Genomic DNA, 17,442 nt, shown 5'->3' on the forward strand with positions numbered 1-17,442 from the left:
ACATTTTTTTAAATCATTATTTCTGGTATGTTCCAATCTGTCCTTCACTATTAACAATGAGTATATTTTACATTTTCCCAAATTCACCCTTGGAAAAAATATTTAAATAGATTTTAATTTCATCAAATCTTATTTTTTGGGTATTATTTATATTTTTATGAATAATATTCTTTACACCAGAAATGTTATTTATAAACAAGCGTATGAGTTTAGTAATTACAAGTAAGACCAAGTTGTTTATTATACATCTGATAAATCAAAATGGAAAGTTATAAGTTATCGGCCGTGTACACTGATCAATACCTGCAGAAGTGAAACGATGCATGAACTTACAAGCCCGACAGGAAATCGCTTGAATACCTGGACGTTTCACCTCACACCCCTCACAATACCTTTGGAAGTAATACCTTTAGCCATGCTGGTGATCAGATGAGGGAAGATCAGAATTTATTTGAAAAAACTTTATTACTTTAAAGAATTATGAACAAATTAGATTTTCGAAAACAAATTTCACGGAACACTTATTTATGATTTCAACTTTAACATTTTACCTAATTCCAATATTCACAGTTTAAAAACAACAGACCATGGTAATTTAAAAAAATAAGAATATTCTCCGTATCAAGTTAGTTAGCCGGATAAAACAACCGTACGATTGACAAGATATCGACACGCAATTACGACTACATCAGTAAATGTAGTTTTGTTCCTTTGTGGTTTATAAACATATCGTTGTTATAAATCGGGAAAGAAGACAAAATGGCCGAACGCACAAAATTGATACTCTTAATTTAAAATCGATGGTGATCGCTTATCTAGCGGAATAAAACTTTAATATCTATGAATTTGAGCATTTTTATACAGAATGAACATAATATCAATTTTTGATTTTTTTGCGAAGTTTCCCTTTAAACGCTGGGAAATTAAACTCTTCAATATTTTACTCGTTCTCCGCGGGAACGCTACTGGTCAGAAGTGCACAAGAACCGTGACAATCTAGCAAAAATGAAATTAAATTTCCTACAAATGTATATATCATGTTATCATTTCCCTCTTAACGACTAATCAAATTCGACATTTTGCAATAAGAATTATGTGTTAAATAAGTTTGAAATGGCGCTATGCAAATACATTTATTGCGTACAAATCTCAATCGATTAGTCAACAGTACGTCAGTTTTCACTACATATATTCACTTCCTGTGTTCATTACTAATCGAACTCTTCCTTCAAACTGAGGCCTTTTAAGGCAACAAGACGTACTGCCCAGAACGGTAAATATGATTAATTACATTGTATATGATCATTTTCCCTCACTATGTTCAGATTTTATTTCAACTTTAAAGAAAGATAATTAAAGATCTTTTCAAGCAATGGTAAAAAAGGAAAATTAAGAAATGTACTGTTTTCAAACGTTTCTAAAAAAAGCCTTAACATATGATTTTGTAAAGCATATACATAAATGAAATAAATATTATAATGATTTTTAAAGTAAACAATCACAATGAAATGGACAACCGGAAGATTTCATTAACGACATTTTGTTAGGAAAAGAATGAATTATTTTGTTGAAGCCTATCGAATAAGGCAGAAATCAAGCCTTAAGCTTATAGTTCTGAAAAATATCAAACCCCTGTCAAAAACTGTATAGGTACATGATTGTCAACAGACATTTTAAGTTATCAACATTTATTTTACTTCAATTCATGAGAAAAGAGCTAATTCCTGGAGAAACGGAAACCTCTTATCATACATGTAATAACATCAAGGAAGACGGAAATTCGAAATTAAAATTTAAACTTTGAACTGTGTTATAGTTTTACATTATTAAAACGGAAATGTTTTCATCAACAATATATCAATTTTGAGAAAAATCTATGCATTGGTGTTTGGCGATTTGATCATGTTTAGACAAATTTAAGAACGTTTTCGCCTATTTAATGTGGTTTCTACACGAATGTGCATCTTCTTTTAAAGATCACTTTAGTTATATTTCAGAAAATTAAACATAAACCCATAACTTTTTTCCATTTTCAGTTATAGTACAACGAGCCAAAGTTTATGCAAAATGTTAACAAAATCTGTTACATACCTCATTTTAAATACTGCATACCTTTAAATATTAATTGAAAGTATTGTTTATAAAAACTACCGACAGAGTGTTATATAGACAATAACTGTTTAGTGTCAGCTGTATTTGTAGGAGGCTGAGAAACAGGTGTAATGCGAGCTTTAGCGATTGCCGAGCTATTACTCCTGTTTCGAGCCGAGTACAAATACAGCTGATATTTAAAGACACAAAACAGCTATTGTCTTTATCCTGCAATTAGTTTTGATATTATTTTTGCTTTGAAAGACAGAAAAACTCACATTTATTGCATTTATTTTCGATTTAAAATCCTTTGAGGCCCGCGTAATAATAAAATCACACATTCAGCTGAAGACGGCATGAGACGGGTTCGCAGAAAATAATTTCGAATGGTCAACTATAATTAATACATCGTTTAAAGTAAATACATATTTATTATAACATAACAATTAATTTCAACAGTAAAAATAAATAACAAAACATTGTCCGATTTAAAAACAAAAGTGTATGATTTGTCCTACGCTTCAAAATTTTGAACTGAACATGACATTCACTGAACATGCTGAAATTGACATTTTTGCATGGTTGTTTTTGTGTGGTACACGTTTACACATTCAATGTTTTCACTCGATGATTGGCGCCGTAGAAAATGGAGTTAAATCCTGCTGTTCAAGTAAGTCTGTGAGCAGAAAATGGGATTAATTCGTATTGCTCTAAAGAAATGCTTGAAAACAAACAGAACGTAAATTAATTTATAGTTCACATAAGTTTAAGCAATACGTTATTGGAATGCGACTGCAATATACATTATGGAGTCTACACAAACGTAGTCCGGCGGTGGGTTGGTTCTAAAGCGATATCTGCATAGTATACAAATACAGCCTAGCGATATATGTTGGGCTTTATCTGTATAATAAGACACCCAATTGCAGGATAAAATATTAGTTACATAGTGTGTTAGTGAGGTCACTAGCACACTATGTAACGAATTTATCTTACCGACTATTTTTATTTGTTGAATTTAGACTAAAGTTGTCTTATTTGCTATCATAACACATCTTCTTATTTCTGTATTAAAGTGTTCAAGTGTTCAATTTTAAGAACCTTCTTCAATTGGTCTGCACTTAAAAAATAGTGTAAACGATAAATATCTATTATATAACAATATTAAACGGAGCTTTCAATACTTTTAAATAATCAAACAGTGTCGTATATCTACTACTAACCGTGTATTGAAATAAGTCCCGCCTCCCTACTAACCTAATATGGAATATACACGGTCACCTCGAGGTCGCTTTTAACCAAACATATTCCTAGAAATGTATAGGAGGTAAGATAAGTATGAGTATTTGTATTGTGCATTGCCTAACAATGTATTTTCAACACACTATTAAGATAAATAAGAACTGAATGTTAAAAAATATTTACAATGCGATAAAAAATAAACGCAATATTTCGCTATAGACAAACTAGCTTCACCGAGCGTGCATCTATCCAGGTGAAATCGGATGCAGATAAGAAACTTTTGCAGCTCATTTTACATGAATTTTGCTGCCTTGTAAATGATTCAAATTAAGTTTTGAAAAAGTTCTTGTATTGTGCTACATATAGTGGTGGATCCAGAAATTTGCATAAAGGGGGGTGGGGGCACTGACTAGCTAAGAGGGGTCCGATCCAGGTTCTTAAAAGAGGGACACTGACTGCCATAGAGGGGCCCGATCCAGTCATGCTTCAGTGATTCACTATATAATCAACCAATTTTTACAACAATAGAGGGGGCAATAGAAGGGGGGCAGGGCATTTCGCATTGAAATGCAACGAATATAGTATCGAAATAGATAACTGATGCGCTCGATTTTGCACTTCAGTAGAACGGTTCCTCAGTTTGGTGTCACACCACCAAATCATCCAATGAGCATTAAGAACAAGTAAAACCTACTCTGACAAAACTTGTTCAGTAGAACAGTTCCTCAGTTTGGTGTCACACCATCAAATCATCCAATGAGCATTACGAACATGTAAAACCATCTCTCACAAAACTTGTTCAGTAGAACAGTTCCTCAGTTTGGTGTCACACCATCAAATCATCCAATGAGCATTAAGAACATGTAAAACCATCTCTGACAAAACTTGTTCAGTAGAACGGTTCCTCAGTTTGGTGTCACACCACCAAATCATCCAATGAGCATTAAGAACAAGTAAAACCTACTCTGACAAAACTTGTTCAGTAGAACAGTTCCTCAGTCTGGTGTCACAACACCAAATCCTCCAATGAGCATTACGAACATGACAAACATACTTTGACAAAACTTGTTCAGTAGAACGGTTCCTCAGTTTGGTGTCACACCACCAAATCATCCAATGAGCATTAAGAACAAGTAAAACCTACTCTGACAAAACTTGTTCAGTAGAACAGTTCCTCAGTATGGTGTCACACCATCAAATCCTCCAATTGGTCTATAGTGCTTCGATTTTGACGGAAACCAATTTGTTCGTCGACTTATATGTTATTGTCATCTATCCATTGCACAAGCCTTTCATTTAAAATATTACAATAAAGTTTATAGGAAACACACGCTTATGCAATTCCTCTGTAAGACAAGGGGTCGCGCGGATCTGTCATGTTTGCTTTAGGTATAGGATTGATAATAATTTTGTCTTTTAATTGGTGTTAATTGCAATATATTAGTAAAAACTGATAGCTTTATTGACGATTAAGAAGATCTGCCACACTGCAATATTTTGGCCTTAATGTTATTTCTTAAAAATGCAACGACCCATTTTAGAAAAGTAAAACCTGGAAATTATTTTGAAGAATAAATTCATCGTTTGTGTTGTATGAAATAATTATTTATGGTGACAACACCAGTGTTTAGTTTTAAATATTTCACGGTTTTACTTCGATTGACATCAGAAGAAGTGTGATGTCTTTTGCGTCACTTTTAAATTTACGACAGGCTCCCGTTCTAGAACAAAAACTATTTGTAATATGCTTTATTCAACTCAAATGTTCGGATTTGTGTACCAAATTCTATTGTCAAACTTTAGAAGAAGAAATTAAAAGCAATAAAAAAACTTCGGGCTTTGGAAAGTATGTTTTTTTCTGATTTTGTTCTACATGCCTATAGTTTGTATAATATCAAGCATCGTCACAGAAAATAGGTATTTCGTTGATTTCGGTGAATGATAGAGCTGAGAATATAAATTTATTTGTGAAAATTGCAGGCACATTTTCATTGTCTTGTTTTACTTTTTAGTTGATGATTAAATTGAGAATGGAAATGGGGAATATGTCAAAGAGACAAGAACCCGACCAAATATGTTAAAGGATGGCTGCTTAACGTCAAGTGGCAAATACATATGCATATATAAAGGACGAAAACATGCTGATGGAATATAAATATTGACACTGCTTTGTACTGGAACGACACCACTTAGCCGGATGTGTTACATGCTATATCACAACGGTAACTGTCCGCACTACCGGCGCAGGACGACACATATATACATGTATATACCACCTTACTCATACACATTATTCTGACTCCGAGACTACCAGTCTTTGCTCTTACTTCTAAATACCACGTGCTTAGTGGAGAAGCAGCAAATGTCAATCATAAAGTTTTTTGTTTGACACGGTCAGGGTTCGAACCAAAGACCTCCTGCATTCGAGACGAATGCGCTACCACGAGACTATGGAGGTGGTGTTTTAAATGAAATATATAGGATCTAAAATATATATATATTTTTTTTTTATTTTGTAAACTTTATAAAATATTAGTATAACAAGTCCTCTCGGCAATTCTAGAAGTGTATTATGCATTTCTTGCTTCTGCCCCTCCCCTTTTTCCATCCCCCACACACCCTCACACATACACATATTTCAGTTCTTTGCTACGCCACTGCTTATATATACCTCCTTTAATTTTTATGATTATAACGAAAATATGAAATATTAGGAAAGAAGATTTTTTAAAAGTAACGGGAGATAATGCTCTACTTTTAGCAATTTTAAATCAGAAAAATCGATGTAAGTTTCTTAAGGTAATGACATTCAATCAGTATCGGTATATATTCTTTACATACATTAGGTTTAAAAATACCGTTGAATGATCATATTTGTCAGATCAGTTTATGTTGTACCCTGTCCAAATGTACTTTTTGATGATGATGCTAAACTATGACTGTCGTAAAATGTCTGTTTATGAATATGGACAACATTTTGTATTCTCGTGTGCTCTTTACAGGTCATGAACTTTACTTGGAATAATCAATTCAGTGGTACAAAATGTATGTCCTTTAAAAAGTAAAACGCTTTTTGCAGAGAAAAAACAGATTTCAAAACGTCTGTTTTTATATTAAAGGTACTAAGTATATGCATAAACTCGTCATAGATTTTGATTAACTCAATACCTATACTACACAACGATTCTAAAATAAGAATTTTAGGATTAAAATATCTTTAACTTGATGTTCCCAGTACTAAAAGTGCATGCTATTAGGAAAATAAGGAGAAACTGTATCATTTTCGAGCATAAATAGACAATTTTATCATGTTTGAGGAAATGGTGTATTTTCAAAAATTATAGTGAACCTAAATTACTTAAGGAAGAGACCGATTTCATTGAACAGCAACTCCTCTACAAAAACAAAAAAAATTAGAAATACTAGTGATATGAAGTAAAAAATGAAGTGTTTTATACTCCTTGAATTTGTCTTTTAAATAAATATTTTTCGCCAATTTTTGAAAAAATATTCAAATTCGGAGACCGTTATCGATCCGTGTCTTATACGCTTTTATTCATGCTCAGTGGACGTAAGACCCGTGAAATTTAAGACACAATTTATGTTAAATATGATTAATCTAAATCAACCAGCAGCATATCAATGCAAAATTTGATGAATCGTCACTTATCCTCTATATTTGTCGAGGTTGGGGTGCGAATGCACGGACGCAAAAGTTTTTTTTCCCCCGTTTTTATTGGACAAAAACTTTATTCTGTTTCAATTGGAAACAATTGCGTCTCAGTCACATACAGGAAAAGATAATTATTATTGAAAACGGAGAGTTAAATTGTTCCCTTTATTTTCAATGAAAACAGAATTCTCTTTTCAATTTAACATCTATAATATTTTTTTGAGACATCTGAAATGAACCAAAATATTACTACAATACGCATAAGAAATCAAAAAGATAGGTTAGTAAAAGCGGTAACACAGGAGAGAAGGACGGACTGTCAATTGAAAAAAGATAAGACAGATATTGGTGCACATTTTGATTTACAACAGGCCACTTACGGACAACTCAAAGAGGTTTTGCAGTTGCAAGACTTCTTAAGAGCATGAATCTCCCTTTGTGAGTTATAAGTTTTGTGTCCATATTTATACATTCGGTCAACACCGTGGACTGAAAGGACAGACTGATATAGGACTTGCTTATATTTTATCACAATATGGCACTTATTCTCTATGACTATGACGTCAAGGAACAACGTCACAGCCGAAAACAACATAAATAATAATAAATAAATAATAATAAATAAGCTTTATTTAGAGTCGGCATGGTATATAAAACATAGACAAAACATAAGCTCTATAATGAGCTTTTAACCGATCCTTGGCAGTCAAATGTACTGTTTCTGCATCGGCCAAATCGGCCCTATGGCAGAAAGAAGGTTAAACAAATCTACCGAATAACAAAAAAAGTTATGAGCATGTATATGTCGTCCGGTCAACCGTCCTGTCACTATCCGGACAATCGTCCTGTCATTAGTGCAACCCGGTGGCGATGATACACAGTGATCCCGAACCCTTTAAAAGATCAATTGAAGAAAGAAAAAAAATCAAGCATATTCTGATGACGTCTGTTGAAATTAAACCTATTATTTGTAGATATTCCCTAGTGTTGTTCTTTAGACAGCAAAACTTGAAAAAAGTCCTATCAGAAAAATTTCCGGAAACAAGTCCTGAAACGAGTTATATATTATGCATAGTAGGTACATAGTTTCCCGCCGCCTGTCAAAGTATGTTTTCTGTAACGAATGTGAAAGAAATGGTAAGAATAGACGGTTTTTGTCAAACATACTCAAAGATATATCAAATATGTTGTGAATACACAAAGAAGTTTGTTAAAATAAGACGTGCAAGTTGAAATGCTGGTCCCAGCTGGTGTAGTGGCCTTTTTTTTACCTTAGGGCCCCTATACTTTAGAGCTATATCCTACCGTAGTCTAAGGTCGTTCATCTTGTCAGTTCGTTAGGTATTTGTGTTTGAACTTAACACACGGGGAAACTCTGCATTGATGTCACTACGGTACTTCTGGCGTAGAAAAACAGTGCAAAATACGTTTTTTCTCCACTTTTGAATAAAAAAACATTTCTAAAGGTAAGTTTTCATTGTTGTTCTCAATTATTGCCAAAAAATGCCAATTTTCTAATGCCCGTTTCAATCCCAACTTCCGAATATTTAAAAACATTCTAGAACTTCACAAAATCCCCATTTCCGGCCTCCATTGCTTTGTGTACATTCCATTCAGCGTCATCAATCTTGTGGCAGGCAATACAGGTCAAGCAAATCGTATTTTTAGGAATTTATAAATGACATGCTCCTTACCTCTTTCTCAATTTTCCCGCGAAAAAAGCCCAACCAAAATAAAAGGAAAACCATATGAAAAAACGATGTCCATGCCATAATTTTGAACAGGCATATAGAGTTGGTTAATAAAAAACAATTTACATTTATTTTTCATAGAATTTTCTTTTTATTCATTATAAAAAGATCGATATTCTGACCATCACGACTGTAGGTAAATATTCATACAAAATTCCCTTGATGTCAAAAGGGATGGCAAAACAAGAGTTTTCCTGTTGAATAAAACCCAGAACTATTGCAAAATATTTTGAAGCAATATCCCAGAAAGAAATAACGTAATTGCCGTAGACTGAAAAATCCCCTAATTGACAGTAGAGCAATTTGATTGGATATAACGAATTGACATCACGTGATTTTGACGCCATTGAAATTTTAATGTAAACAAACAAGGTCAGAAGGTTCCGTATGGGACATCATCGTACATTTAGTTACTGACAAACAATTACGAGTTATCAAGCTTGCCAGTGCATGGTTATAAAAAATTAAAGCTAAGTCTACAGAAAAAATAAGAAAAAAAATAGCCTTAGTATAACGACTTAGCATTACACCTGGATACTTAACTACCCCCACCCCAAACCTAACCCTAACCAATACATAAATCACCACTAGCCCTAACCCTAAAACCTAACCCTAACCTAGAACATCCCCTAATCTACAAGTAGTACCCCTGACTGACAGTGAGGCCACTTTTAGAAAGTTTGCTATAGCTTGCTATAGTAATAAACTTTCTTAAGGCATCGGCCTTTAACCGGAAGTGAGACAGACTATCTTACTTTAGGAAGTGTTTCCTACTTCTAGATAATGTAGTACTGGTGTTTGAAAACTAAGAATAGAAAGATGGTTTTGACATTTTGAGCTCTTCTATTTTGATAGCATACAGCTTAAATTAAAATGTACTGAATTTTCATCGATAAATCAAATAATTCAAGTTTGTTTTGAAAATGGCGATCACTAATACTACTACGCGGAAAGTAAAATCAATACACACACGAGACAGCAGTTTCTACGTTATTCTTTTATCCGTATTCTCCAGACATGCGTCAGATCCATATATGTGTGCCTCCAAACAGGAGTACTATATTCCTGGTTTCAAAGGTTTCATACCTTTCTCCGGTTGAAGAGGAAATTAATACCAAGTTTGAAATTTTTCATGAATGAACATTTTACCACGCTGACTCTGATTTTTACAAATGATAAATGAATACGTAAAAGCCAGAGAGTATCGGAAGTAATATGGTATCTCATCTCAGCCCACAACAAACTCGGCCTTTTCCATATTCGGCATTAGAAAATCAGACTATAACAAAATTTGTAATTATACTGCTTGCTACGTGTATAAACATGATTAAGACTCCTAAACAAAGTTTTTGCTCAGTTCTTATTATTTTTCTTCTTGTGGTCTATTTAGGTGTATTTTGAGGGGCCAACAGAAGGCTATATATATAATCCTATTGGATTTAAAAAAAAAATGAATGACTTAGGTCCGAGACCACAATTATTCCGTAGTGCATTTCTTTAAGAACATAAATCAAAATTTAAAAAATCCCACCAGCGCTTTCTCAATGAAATTTTCACAGTGTGTTGTACTACTTTTGGGACAAATTATATCAAAATTATAGAAAACTTCATCGACTCTAACTCAAAATATGGACAATTTTATGTTTAGGGCGTCTTTTGACAGCTTCCGAAGTGCTCATTTTTAACCTTTTTTAGCTGGACCAAATCACTACTTTCATTTAAAATTCTGGACCCAATTTTTTTTACAGTGTAATTTCACCCCGTACTTGCAATTTGAGGCATAAAACATGGAGAAATATATTTGGAAGGGGTTTAAAAATTAATGGCAAATAACCCACTGTCAACACTAGGGACTATATTAGTGGACAACGAAAATCAAGGGAAGACAATTGTGGTCTCGGACCACTAGTCTATAATTTGAAAACAGTAAGTGACAGACACACATGGTTTTCAGTAATGATCACAGGACCATAAAACAAATCAAATTAAATTCAGGTTTAGTCCATGGGATCAACCCGACCAACCCCTCATGTTTGAGAACTTAAAAACAGTCAAGATCCCCACTCCTAAACCATATATATTCTTATATGGTACAATAAAACAAATCAAATGAAATAAAAGGCAAGTTCCCTGGGGTCACTCCCATGCCCTTGTTGTTTGAGAACTTGGTAACAGTTGAGTTCCCCACCCATAAACCATATATATTTTTGTATTGGACAATGAAATAAGTCAAATGAAATATATAGGAACTCCAGAGGGTCAGTCATCCCAACCCTTTCATTTTGAAAACTTGTCAAGTCAAGATCCCCACCCCTAAACCATATATATTTTTTTTATGAGGCAACAAAACAAATTAAATGAAATAATAAAAGTGGTAGTCGGGTCAGCTCCACCCCTTCATGTTTGAGAACATGGAAATGGTCAAGATCCCCACCCCTAAACCATATATAGTGTGTATGGGGCAACAAAACAAATCAAAAGAAATAAAGTGGGAGTCCCTTTGGGTCAGCCCGGGCACTCGTCTTGTTTGAGAACTTGAAAATGGTCAAGATCCCCTACCCTTAACCATATACATTCTTGTACTGGACAATAAAACAAATCAAATGAAATAGAAGGCAAGTCCCCAGGTGTCACTCACACCCCTTTTTGTTTGAGAACTCGTAAAGAGTTGAGATCCCCACCCCTTAACCATATATATTCTTGTATTGGATAATAAAATAAATCAAATGAAATAAAAGGCTAGTCCCCTAGGGTCACTCTTACCCCTCCATGTATCTCCTGTCTGTAAACTATCTAGATCCCCACCCCTAAATCATGAATATAATTATTGCTGTACATGATTTCAAAAAGATTTGATTGACATACAGGTGTAATACCTATAGCATGTATAGTCTGGCTCAAGCTTTGCAGTCCGTCAAAAAATTGCGATTGTTTTTTTATTTGAGCAAATATTTGTTTCAAACAGTGATTTTCTTAAAGAAAATAAAATTACAACACGTTACCCAAAGTAATCAAAGGGAAATAACTCCTATGAAATACACTGACTTTGACTTGCAACCACTGCCGCTATGAACTACGTGTTTTGGCAAAGAAAATAAAAATTAAAGGCAGGCCTGTGATTAGGGTTCTGTTACCCCATCCTTTACAAAATATTTATATTTTAAAAACGTTTACCTTTTCAAACATTCCGTAAAAATGTTACCTTTTCTCAAACAGTGTAGTACAGGTACTAAAGTTTCAAAAGACAGAAATTGGTTGAAAAAAACAACTCGGAACACCCAGAGAGATGACGGACGAAGAGGTTATGGGAACTTTATTGACCTTATCATATATTTCTGATAGTTTTCCCGACCGATTCACATATATATATTTCCAAGCATAAATCTGTTATCTATTCTAGTGGCACGTTCTATCACCTTGTATAGTAAATGCCCCCCTTTTTTCCTCATCAAAGATTACCATAACTGTTACAGTTCTGTATCTAAAAATTAACATTCGTCACTTCCTCTGATTAATTTGCATTTTCCTTGACTTCCATAATTGCGAATCCACCTCAACGTTTTTTTATGTATGTCTAAAAGATTTTATAATTCCTTAAAAGTAATTATCATTAGAACTTTGTTTACTCTCCAGGATTTAATAAAAAAAAGACTTGTTCAAGTTGTTCCGCTAGGGAGGCTACTCTATTCCTTTGCGAATGAATCCATAGGTGAGAGAATTGCGACTCCAATAGAATATATTTTGTTTGATAAAACGTGTTCGTTTTTATCCGATAGTTTTTTTTTATCATGTTTATAATCATGATAATTATTTTAATTAATATCAATAATTTATTGAAGTTCCGTAAGCATCTATATCAAGATAACAAAAATCCGGTACATATTGACAGGAAAATGTTAGGTGTTGTGTGTATTCTTACCGATAAGGATCGCTAAGGCTTTATAGCTCAAAAGGTTATGTCTTAGCTGGGACTATTATACTAACGTTAGTAAAATAGTCTTAAGCCTAGGCTCTTGGTGATTCTTTCCTCTTGAATTAATGAGAAAACATTCAGAAGTATGGAGTGAATACGGATCACTTTACATTCAATTTGTTATATAATAGAATGCATATTTTTTTAAATTACACACTGAGTATAATTTCAGGAATACTGTGGTTAACAGTAAAAAACTGAAATATACACGTGCAGGTCCGTATAAAAAAAGATGTGGTATAATTACAAATTTTCATTATTTTATCATAATTGATACCCACACTAAATATTCAAATGCATCTACAGTTGAAAACCAACAATTAATTCATCCGTCTCAGGGATGATTCCACTTTATAGTTTAGGGCCCCTTAGCAGCCCTTATATCTGCCAGCAGCCCCAAAAAAAATGTTGGTGAATATAAATTCCCAATTCCGGAAAATTAAATAAAAATCGGTATTTCCGGAAAAGTTTCAGTCACTGATTACGGCAACTATAATTTTTCATAGTTTGTCATCAAAACGTAGTAAAATCCGGATAAGAATACAGCATGTACAGATTACGATCGCATTTTATTAACAACAATTTAATTATGTCAACGTGAGGTAAATAATTTTAGCAGCCAGATTCAATTGAATAAAATTTGATGGGAGTATTTGAATTCGCAAAAGTAGATCGCTCAGCAGGTTGATCAAAAACATGCTTTTTGTCAAAATTGGTGTCAAAGCAGACCTCGGCAAAGAACAAATTCAAATTTTGATATAACATTGATAAATAAATTTAAGGGGCGCCAATCTTATAAAAGCAGATTGCCCAGCAGAGCCGGTTGTGTAACTTGATTAAAACTTGTTTTGTAAAAGAAATTACTTTATATTTTGCTCTATTTCCTCAAAAGACAACAGTTTGAGCGTTTTTGAAAATAATGTTGATGATGGACCATTCATGAAATGAGGTCCCCCCTCCACTGAAATACGATGTCATCATTATGGAACTGTTTCAAAAGATATAAAAATGATCCAAATAATTTTAAAGTTCACTGGTGCCTGGTGCAATTGCTGTAAATATCTTATCAATTAAGTATATCACCTTTTGTAATTGCTTTTCTGAATTCATCAATTGGCCAGTTCAATTTGAAATCCATTTGAATCAAGGTATTAACGTTTATAAAGATGATCTGTTGAAAAAATACAGAATGGATGATTTTTTTCAGTGGTTAATATGGCAAGCCGTTTTGTTATTTAATCTAACTCCAAGATATCTCATAAACTTCATAAGATATCTTATATAATAGTTTGTAAGATATCTTATAAAGTTTATAAGATATCTTACATAGTTCATGAGATATGTTATAAAATTTATGAGATATCTTATATAGTTTATAAGAAATCTCATATAGTTTTCTTTATCAAATATCTTATAAATTGTATTAGATATCTTATAAACAATATGATATATCTTATAAACTATATATAAGATATCTTATATACTATATATAAGATATCTAAGATAAGATTCTTATTTATAAAGTATATTTATAAGATATCTTATATCTCTAATTCTTCATTTATTTATCCCTTTCTGTACCCATTGTATAAAAAACATTTAATCAACGTGTGGTTCGTTTGATCTCAGTACTTCATTGGTTAAAATCCGATTATGACGTCAAATGTTCTTGCTTTCCTCAGAATTTTAGTAATTATAGTTTCAGTGGAAAATGTAACAAATTTTATGAAAATCGTTAAAAATTTACTATAATTTTCATGTCGGGGCGGGACCTTTTAAAACCGACTATTTTTCACTGTTAAAGGTCTTGTGGTTGTCTATATGTGGCGCTTATATCTTTTTGATTTGGCCTCTCTTGAACAGTTTTGTCATTGGCAATCATAATACATTTTTGTGCATTGTTCGAAACATAAACATATGTAAATTTCGGTGAAGACATATGAATGTGTTCTTTACAAAATTATACTTTGCATTTGTGTAACAATTTTTCATTAATAATTCATTTTCGTCGAGCCGTCGAGAGAGACATATGGAACATGTATTCTGTTGTCGACGGTGGAGATGTCCACAAATATGCACTCTGTGGGTAAAGATTTTTAAATGTTGATAACTTTCTTAAACTATCATGCATTTCTCCCATACTTTGACAGAAGCTTGTTTATGATCATTAGATACAGGTAGTATCCAGAAGTTAAAAAAAAACCCAAAAAAACCCTACTTTTTTGTCCGTTTGTTAATCATATAAAGACTTAGTTTTCCTGCCAATTAACATTTCATTCACTTTGTGGTTACAGCTGAATGCATTGAGTGTGTAGACAAAGGTAATATATTTGGTGAAACAGATACATTGGATTTGTTACCTGTCGGGCTAGTCTAATATTAAAGGAGGGTAGTTTACCTAACATAATAATGACTTCACTGTCCAGGTAAAAAGCAAGCTAACAAAAGATATTACCTTTGTCTACACATTCTATGCAATCGGCTGTAAAGATTTTAAAATCTTAATAACTTTCTGAAACAATCCTAGATTTCTACCAAACTTGGACAGAAGCTAATTGTTTATGATAAAAAAAAATAGTATCTAGTATCTAGTTTTTCTGTATGTTACTTATAAATGGACTGAGTTTTTCTTTCAGGCAACATAACATACAGTCTGCCGTTAAAGTTCTTAACACATTTATAAGATTTATAAAGTAATGTAGGCAGGACACTGCCACTGGATCCGCCACTACAGAAGTCTAAAAGTCTGAACTTTTACTCCACATTCTCCAAAAGTATGACTTGTGTCTTAATTTTTCTTGACAAATTCTCATTTATATCAAATTTGTATGAAATTTACTTGACATATTCTCGACATTCTGAATAGGGTCTTAAAATGTCTTGACATATTCTTGACATTTGAAAACTGTCTTGAAATTTCTCAACATGTTCTCGACATTCCTATTTTTTCTCAGTATGGCTTTACATCATGTACATATTCTGAGCATTTTGAATTGTGTCTTAAATTTACTTGACAGTTCTGAGTTTTACAAATCATGACCAATATTCATGGGGAGCGTCTAAACACCACCCAGGCCGCCTTGGTGCACTAAGCTCATAAAACTGCACTAAGCCCATGATGGGATGGTGCTATGGATAAAATAAACATACTATCGGACGTAGTTTTTCATGAAGATTATTTATCTGAATTTTTTAGTCTTTAAAAATTGTAGTTAAGTCGTAATTTGATTTTTTCTGTCATCAAAGGTTTTGTCCGACGGCACGTGCCAGTAGTTAACCAGGTAATAAAATCAGTGATCCATGAAGAAATAAAGAAACAACACGGCTTATATATAATTACACTTTCTTGTTTGCCGTGTTATATATTTAGTTTATGCGGGTATTTTGTTTTTGTAGGATTTAAAACAAAACTTTGTATTTCTTTATTTTGTGTGTGTATTTTCGGGTTATTTTGACTTTATGATACTTTTGTTTGTTTTTAATCAATACTTCATCGTAATTCGAAAGTGCACGACAAACGACTATTATCATAAATTCATTAAATAAGAGCCTTCCCAGTGCAGAAATAATCAAATCAAATAATGTTATTGCCATATAAATCTGTGAGATGTACGGTTTAGTATTATTTAAGTTTAAGCATGTCATCTTTAGAAGTACCTTTCCACTCCGAATTGATTTCCATTTTCTATAAAAGTTATATATAGGGCAGTTAAGAAAAAAGTGTCTTTCGTCATATATATATCTCATTACAGAATTTGCAATATCTCTGGGTTATGTTTTACGTAAAATTCTTGTTTCAAGTTTATCTTAATATTTTTGTATATGAAAATTTAATTACTTTTTTTTTCCAATAGATTATTGAAAAAGACATTGCAATTAACTTTAATTTGCTTTGTTATGTTATTTAATGCTGTACCTGTATTTTGTACAGTTGTTATTATTTCTGGATCAATATCTAATTCTGTTAAAATATATGTAAATGGGAAGAGGAAGAACTTTTTTTTTAAATTCTATGGAGAAGTTCATTGATTTATTTATTCTGGAAACCGAAAATTGTTGAAGAAAAATATTAATTTTCCCTATATATTCAATGTAATATAGTACCCTATCGGAACATTTTAAAAATTGTTTTTTCTTGAAAACGAATTCGTTTTTTTTTGGTTTTTTTGTTGTTTTTTTTACATTTTCTGATATATATTTTCAATATCTAATTGTGTTTTCTTAATTCGAAAAAATCTATGGACTGGTCATTTACTTATTTTTGACCTTAACATACATATATATACAGAAAGTACCTAGAGCATTTGATGAAAATATCTCTCTAAAAAGGGTCAGATTCAGATTCAATATTTTATTAAAATCTGTACACTTGTAATATAGATCCTGAGACAAATTGTTATATATATGTGTTATAGTAGTCTCAGATAGATCTAATCATTTTAATAAAAAAAAAAAAAAAAACATTGAATAAAACAGCAAGTTTGTAAATTAAAATACAAGTGCCATCCTATAAAGACATATGAGAGACTATAGAAATCACTCTATAATCATGATAATTATCATTTAATGAAGCTGGCTTGTCATGTTTTGGATTTTTTTGTCAGATTTTTCGGAATCCTCTGTTTTTTTCCATTTGAATGCGTTAAACAAATTTGCCTGTTGTTGAAAATGGGTTGCATTGAACCCCAAGGGACGCCACATTTTAACTCTTA

The 17,442-nt window shown here is 32.6% G+C and overlaps 1 long non-coding RNA gene across 3 annotated transcripts in view; it reads left to right on the forward strand.

Annotated features, from left to right (window-relative positions):
* Positions 1-1,157: 1,157 nt before the first annotated feature.
* LOC134699974 (uncharacterized) overlaps positions 1,158-17,442 on the forward strand; it is a 41,447-nt gene continuing 25,162 nt past the window's right edge. For 2 of the 3 annotated variants that reach the window (XR_010103713.1, XR_010103714.1), the window contains exon 1: positions 1,158-1,273. This is a non-coding gene — a long non-coding RNA (uncharacterized LOC134699974). The remainder of the gene's footprint in view (positions 1,274-17,442) is intronic. The other variant, XR_010103712.1, reaches the window with a different exon arrangement.

Source organism: Mytilus trossulus, unplaced genomic scaffold (assembly GCF_036588685.1).
Source record: "Mytilus trossulus isolate FHL-02 unplaced genomic scaffold, PNRI_Mtr1.1.1.hap1 h1tg000103l__unscaffolded, whole genome shotgun sequence".
NCBI lineage: Eukaryota > Metazoa > Mollusca > Bivalvia > Mytilida > Mytilidae > Mytilus > Mytilus trossulus.